The following is an 8,226-nucleotide window of genomic DNA, read 5'->3' as shown; positions in this document are numbered from 1 at the left end:
CCTTTTATTCCCATACTTTCTAGTGTGTTTTCTTTTGTTGGTTTGTTTCTTTTTACCAAAAAGAAATTGGCTTTTTCAAAAAGGACCTGCCTCACAATAAAGACAGACTCCAGTTAGGAATTGAAGACCTTGAGCCTTGAGAGTGGCCCTCTTTATTTTTCATTGAAATTTTTATTTAGTCAATTTAAAATATTTTTACTTGGTTATAAGAGTCATGTTCTTCCCCTCACTTTCCCCCACCCCTCCCATAGCTGACATGCAATTCCAATGGGTTTTATATGTGTCATTAATTAAAATCTATTTACATATTATTGATGTTTGCACTAGGGTGATCATTTAAAGTCTATATATCCAATCATATACCCATTGACCCATTTGATTAAACATTGTTTTTCTTCTGTGTTTCTAATCCCATAGTTGTTCCTCTGGATGTGGATAGTTTCCCCCTTTTTTTGTTATCTTGCCTATTTTTTAAAGTTCTGCTTTGTTTCTGGCATAGAGAGATCAGTGTTCTAAGCTTGTGGTGTTGTCTTTTCTGGTATTTGGGATAGGTCTGGCTCCCTTGAAAAACCATACTATGCATTTGGTGGTGAGTGGCATTGTTGACTTGCTGTGGGAACAGTTTCAACTCTTATGTCCAGTTGGATTCTGTTCCCCTGTCAGTTCCCCTGACATCATGTATGGTTGGCTGCTCTCCACTCTGCTTATTATTTTCCCTGGTTCAAATGGCCTTCATTGGTTTAGTCCTTGATCTGCCACTTCCTTTCCCCAGTTCATTGGATATGGTGGACTGTGCCCTCTCTGCCGGTATCTTTCCTGGGTCTTGTGTAGTGGGCTGATTTCTTCTCTACCAGTACCTTTCCCCTGCATGAGGTGGTGTTTCAAATTGTATAGTTCAAATCACCCTTCACAGATATCATTATGATATTTGGAATCACCGAAACTGTCCTTTGGTGGTTTTTTCCCTTTCCAAGCTAAATGTCCTCAGTACTTCAATTGATGCTCACAAGACTTGATATCATTCCCTTACCCATTCTGGTAACACTCAAATGAATTTACACTAGTTTGTCAATGTCACTCCTTAAAATTCTTTCTCAAGAGTGCATAATAGTACAGACATTGTCTGTTAAGTAAGTTCTCAAAACTATTACTTCAAAAATTCTAAACTAAAATTTCAAGAAACCTTCAGAAACCATCTATTTCCATGAATGTCTGTATAGGAAACCCTTTATAAAACTCTGATAAACTTTATTTTTTGCCTCAACTTGAAAGTAGTTTCACTGAGGGGGTACTCACTGCCTTCATAGGAAGCCTTCAATTTTTTAATTTCTTGAATTTTGGGAAAGTTTTTCTTGACATTAATTCAAAATACCTCTCTGTAGATTTCATCTAGTTCTTTCCTCTGAGTATAAACAACATAAGCATTATCCCTCTTCCTTGTGACTATTTAACAGTCACCTACTATTTTGTTATGTCCACTTGATCTTCATCCATTGAATGGGTGCTAGTTTCTAAATGTCCTTCCTAAAATATGGACTCCCAAACCAACTATAACACTTCTGATATGAACTAAACCAGAAAGATTCTCACTTTACTCTGAATGTTATGTAACTACTAATACAACTCCAGGCTTAATCATACAACCATAGATTTAGAACCAGAAGGAATCTCAAAATTCAACTCACTTTTATGAAAAATGAAACTGAGGCTGAGTGAGAGAGGTAATAATTTGCCTAAGTTCACATAGTATATAATAGAATATATTACATGTTTTAATCCATAGAGTTCTTTCTGTTTTGTGAGGCTTACCTCATAAATATTTTGTCACAGATAGCCCCCTAGTTTGAGTTTCTGCTATAATCATTGTACCGGGTTTGCAATTATACTCTCCTCTCCCCTTCAGGTTTTCTTAGTAAAGATACATGCATAGAGCAAATAGAGCAAGGATAAACTGATATTAAGGATGCAGTAATTTCTGACTTTGTGATATGACACAGAATCATTATTATTCACCCCCTTGTATATTCTATACTAAAGATCTCAAAGTCATTCTAGCATAGTCTAATCACAAGATATTCACAATAAAATGTATTGTACTGAAATAATTAGATTCATTCTGTGTTTTTAAAATTAATCCTAGTTATAGTTAATTGGTTTTATTCTGTAATTACTTAAGTCATGATTCTGTCTTTGAAGAAATTCAACTAGCCAGTAATTAAGTTTAAAAATTCAGTCTTCCTCCTAATCACTTTTCTTGCTTCCTAGAAATATGAGGTATTTTAGGAATACAACTCAAAATCAGGATGTCTTATTTAATATCTTTACATCACTTGGCTAACCTTCAAGTATATCTGGTTTGTTTTCAAAGTAGTTTGAAGCACTGTCTCTGACCTTGGAATTGGACTAAAATTATATATATATATATATATATATATATATATATTTCTTAGTCAAAATTCAAAATTGTGGAAGAAATTGATGTAAATATCTCATTCCCAATTTCAAACGAATATAATATTATCCATCGTGTCTCAGCTCCATAACCAATCATACTGTTTCCTATGTACATAGTTCTGTTCTTGCACTTGTTTTGCACATCCCTAAAAAAAGTATAAAAAAGTGACTCATTTCCCATCCCAGAGTCTTATCTTTGCTTGGGAAACTGAGGTTTTATTTATTGGTAAACTTGTACTTTACTACTAAATTACTAGCATTTGGGAATTTGTGCCACTAACCACATTAATTTTAGCTATTATAATACCAAGGCTACAATATAAAGAAATAGGCCACTCAGATGACACTGTTACTTTGCCCAAAAGAAGTCTTGCCAGGTTCTCTTTTTTTCTGTGCTTCTAAGGCAATAAGATTCATCACCTTAGTGTCATTGGCCTGTCTGCATTGGCTTGGGCATCTAATAATTACTGATTTTTATTAGCTATGAGAAATGTAGGCTCTCCAAATGGGTTTATAAATATCAGCTACTTCTGTAGATATCCCAGCCTGCTTATGGTAATGAAAGCAGGAATCCTATGTCTATATCCCAAAATATAATGGTGAAATGAGGCCTTGACTTGCTAAATCTGATAAAGGGTAGTGTCTGAGGTAAAGTGAGAGGAAACTTCCACTAAAGAGAAAGAAAATCCATGATGAAAAGTTAAAGTTTAATGCTATTTATTCACAAAAATAAGCAAAAAGTAAATTGCAATTTTTGAAATATTCAGACAAAAAAGAAAAAGAAGCTAATTGTAGATTTCCTGTCACCAGGTATGGAAATTGTGAGTGGTGAAGCATGCAACAGGTCTGAGAAGTCATGACAGTACATACAATATCAAAGAGTTAGCATGTACCATAGTGTCTAAAATTCCAATTAAATAAGCTGTACCTAAATGAAGAAAAAAAGATAATTCATTTTTCATATGTTAATAATTCCATTTTATCATAAACATGATTAGGTTTTTAATGTACTCTTTTATACATATATAGATGGAGAAATTATATTCTAGTTATTAAGGATGGGGGTTGACATGACCATTGACATGACATATTCATTTGAACCTTGAAGGAGACTCAGGACTCAACTCTTGAGGTGGGTGTGAGAGAAAATGCTCCTTCTGTTCCAGGAATGAGGGAAACTAGTGCACATTCACTGAGAAGAGAAATGACTGCTGTGTAGGAGATACCTACATTGATTAAGGAAGGTGATTCCCTAGAGCTATATAAAATACTATCTTTATCTCACAGACCAATTGAAGATGACCAAATATTTGTCAAAGGCATATATGATTGTCCACAAGTCTTGTGAGAAGAAGAAAACTGAAACCAGAGGCAATGATCAAATCAGCCAATTAGAATTAGTTGAGAAATATAAGACTTCTGGTTTAAAAATGACAGCTCTATAATCCATGCAATTATATAGCCACCTTGGAAGATAGTCCTTTTCAAGGACTCTTGGTCTTTTAAAATGGTATTATTTCCCCTTGACCTGAAAAATCCCACATCTCACTGAATTATTCTTTTGAACATGTTGAACAATCATCTGAACAACAGCATTCATGCTTAATGGGATGTGAGAGTATTTCATTTTTGCTTTATTACATCAAGGTTCTAGTACACTCCAGGAACATAATAGGAATTTTAAAACCACTGGCTATTGGAGATGGTGGAGCCAGGATGACAGAGTCAAGATAGTGGGTAACAATGATTCATTTGAATTCTCCCAAATTTGCTTCCAAACAACTTTAAAATACTTCAAATTAACTTCTGGAAAAAGCATAAACAACAAAAAGTGAAGGTGGAATAATTTTCAAGCCCAGGACATTTTAGGAGGTTTCTAGAGAAGCTATAAAGATTGGGAGCTTAGAAAGTCTGCCTTGCTAGGATGGGGACTGGCTGACCCAGTCACTATAAGGATGGCTACATAACTGAGGGAGTAGCTACTCGATTTCTCAGCACACAGATGGTACAGGGGTCAGAGAAATGGTGAGAAGGAGATTATTTGAGACCATTTATTGCACTGAGTGCAGAACCTTTTTATACTCATATACACTTCTAGGTCAAGGCCTAATGATGAAAAGAAACACTATGGAAGAGAGATGCTGGTGGTCACTTGCAGGAGAATAGGGGACTTTTTCTCCAATCTAGAACACAGAGGACCACTGTCATTTGCAAACACAGAAAAGTGGGCCTAAATTGCATTTACAAGGCTAGAAGAAATGAGATTACTCATGGCCATAGGGGAATGGGGGGGGGGGGCTGATTGTGGTTCTAGGGTGTAGAAGAATACTTGTGTAATCTCATAGAACAAAGCATAAGCCAGGAGAGCAGTGACCAAACCTCTCCTTTGATCATATACTATACAGGATAACTAAAAACTCTGTAGTTCAGAACTAGCTCTGAAAACAATGAACAACTTGAGCAAAGTTGTACTATATATATATATATATATATATATATATATATAAACCCACATAAATCATTAGCACTTCTGGGTATTGCCAATAAACTTTAGCAAGAAGAGCTAGGAAGAGAAATTCCATTTAAAATAACTGTATACAATATAAAATACTTTGGAGTTTTCCTACAAAGAAAAACCCAGGAACTATATGAACACAATTTCATAAAAAACCTCTCACAAATTAGGTCAGAACTAAACAATTAAAGAAATATTAATTATTCATGGTCAATTGAGTCAATATAATAAAAATATAATTCTATTTAATTTATAGTTAAATTAAATTAATTTACTTATTAAGTGCTATGTTTATGAAGCTATCAAAAGTTATTTTATAAACTAGAAAAAAATGATAACAAAATTAATCCAGAACAACAGAAAATCAAGAAAATCAATGAAAAAATGTGCATGAAGATAGACTAGTAGTTCACGATCTCAAATTTTATTATGCAGGGATAATCATCAAAACAATATGATGCTGACTAAGAAATAGAGCGGTGGGTCAGTGTAATAAATTAAGAACACAATTCATAGTAATGAATGACCATAGTAATCTAGCATTTGATAAATGCAAAGATCTAAACATTGGAGAAAATAACGCAATATTGACAAAAGTTGCTGGGGAAACCAAAGAGTAGTTTGGCAGACAGTGGGTATATGGGCAATGTGCCATATTATTTATGAAGATGAAATCAATATAAATCTGTGATTTAGAAATAAAAGAAGATATCATAAGCAAATTAGGAGAGCTTGAAATACTTTGTCAGATCTATGGATAAGAGAAGCGATTATGACTAATCAAGAAATAGAGAGGATTACAGGATATATAAAATGAATGATTTTGATTACATTAAATTAAAAAAGTTTTGCCCAACCAAACCAGTACATCCAAGATTAGAAGGAAAGAAGGAAAATGGGAAAATTTATGAATAGTTTCTCTTATAAAAACTTAATTCCTCAAATATTTAGAGAGAAAACTGAGTTAACATCATAACAATATCAGTCAGTTTTCAAAAATCAGGGAATTTGGAACTAAAAAAATAGAAGAAGTGAATGTTAAAAATTGCTTTTACATGTAATTGATAAAAAAATAAAACAAAACAAGTCTTATAACATCAAAAAATAAAATAAAATTTCTTGCTGAATTAAACTTAATTGAAAGGAAATGACAACATATGCTATCACAAGTTCCTGGGGATACCTTTGCAATTTTCAGGAAAAGTTAGCATGCTATTTTATATACTTACCTTAATTTAGCCTGGCAAAAAAGACATCGATTGTTATATGTTTGACCATTTGTGGCACATATAGGATCATATTCTCTTGTGCAAGCAAAGACAGATATTCCATGCTTATATTTATCACAGTTAGGCTGCCAGAATCACAAAGACATATAGTTTGAATTAGATATCATTTATACAAAAGGCCTTTATAAAAAGGTCTCTATAAAAAGGCTTGAGGCTCCACTATGCCAGAGCCACAACAATAAGAAATGGAAGGACCAAGGTATCTTGTTTCTGGACAAAGGGAACACAGAGATATGTAGAGAAAAGCTATGGGTACCTCTGCATTCAGATCCAGGAGTGTGTTTTCAAAAATAAAAGAATTAATTCAGCAACAGTGGGTATAATAGGTTATGCTTCAGACCCTAAGACTTCCTTCAACAGAGTCAGAAAAAAACATTTTGGGCCTCCAAACACTGTCCAGCTCTGAGAAACTGGTTATATCCCACATACTACAGGAAGCCATCTCAGTTCTTTCTAGCCACAATTCAGTTTACCATTCCTGAATAGCTACAGAAATCTTTGTCTCCTCAACTCAGTTTTGTGCATAGGAACATACTGTATTGTGAATTTTTAAAAAAGTAATTAATTAGTTTAGAATATTTTCCATGGTTCCATGATTCATGTTCTCTCCTCCTTCTTCTCTCCCCTCTCTGTGAACTGACAAGTAATTCTATTGTGTTATACATGTATTATTGATCAAAAATCTATTCCATATTATTATTTGCAGTAGAATGATCTTTTAAAACCAAAACCCCAAATGATATATTCATAGAACCATGTGATCATTTGTATGTTTTTCTTCTGTGTTTCTACTTCCACAATTTTTTCCTGGATGTGGAGAGGATTCTTTCTTATAAGTCCCTCTGGATTGTTCTTGACCATTGCATTACTATTAATAACACAGTCAATTACATTTGATTGTTCGACAATGTTTCACTTTCTGGTAACAAGGTTCTCTTGGTTCTGCCCATTTCAATCTACATCAGTTCATGGAGGTCTTTCTATTGCATAAAGAAATCTTCCAGTTCATCATTCCTTACAGCCCAATATTATTCCATTATCATCATATACCACAATCTGTTCAGCCATTCCCCAATTGAGGAACAACCTCTAATTTTCCACATTTTTGCCACCACAAAGAGCATGGTTATGAATATTTTGTACAACCCATTTTTATTATCTCTTTGGGGTATAGACCTACTATGGGTATTGCTGAATCAAAGGGCATGCGTTCTCTTAAAATCTTTTTGGACATAATTCCAAATTGCCTTCCAAAATGGTTAGATCAGTTCACAATTCCACCAACAATGCATTTGTGTCCCAACTTTGCCCCTATACCCTTCAACATTTATCACTTTACTTTATTGTCATATTGGGCAATCCAGTAGGTGTGAGGTATTACCTCAGAGTTGTTTTGATTTGCATTTCTCTAATCAGGAGGAATTTAGAACAGTTTTTCATGTGATTACTGATAGTTTTGATTTCTTCATCTGAAAACAGTCTATTCATGTCCCTTGACCATTTCTCTATTGAGGAATTGTGAATTTTAGATTTTCTCCATTTTGCTTAGTCTAGCACCCAGGAATGCATATACCCTAATCACACTGGCATGTGCTAACAAGTGACAAATCAGAAACAACTGACGGTCAACTGGGTTATCCTAAGCCAAGCTTGATTCACCATTGGCATATGTGAGATGTGGGAAGTGATGTAGAGACCTGCCTTTGTATATCACATCACTTCCTATGGGGAGAGTGAGGCACCAGTTGACCCTGGAACTTGAGCCTGGACAAGCTCCTCAGATGGCTTCCTTGAGATGGTCACGCGGTGAGTGATAAGACTGACTCCCCTTTCCCTTGGCTCTCTTGGCCAAGGCCTTTGAATGCCTGCTTGGCTCAGCCTGAGAAGGAGCAGTTTAAATTAACTCTTTTTTTTTCTCTCTCTCTCTCATTCTTAATTTCTTCCTCCTGTTGTAAATAAATCACCATA

Source organism: Monodelphis domestica, chromosome 1 (assembly GCF_027887165.1).
Source record: "Monodelphis domestica isolate mMonDom1 chromosome 1, mMonDom1.pri, whole genome shotgun sequence".
Lineage (NCBI taxonomy): Eukaryota > Metazoa > Chordata > Mammalia > Didelphimorphia > Didelphidae > Monodelphis > Monodelphis domestica.
This window is presented reverse-complemented; position numbering follows the sequence as displayed.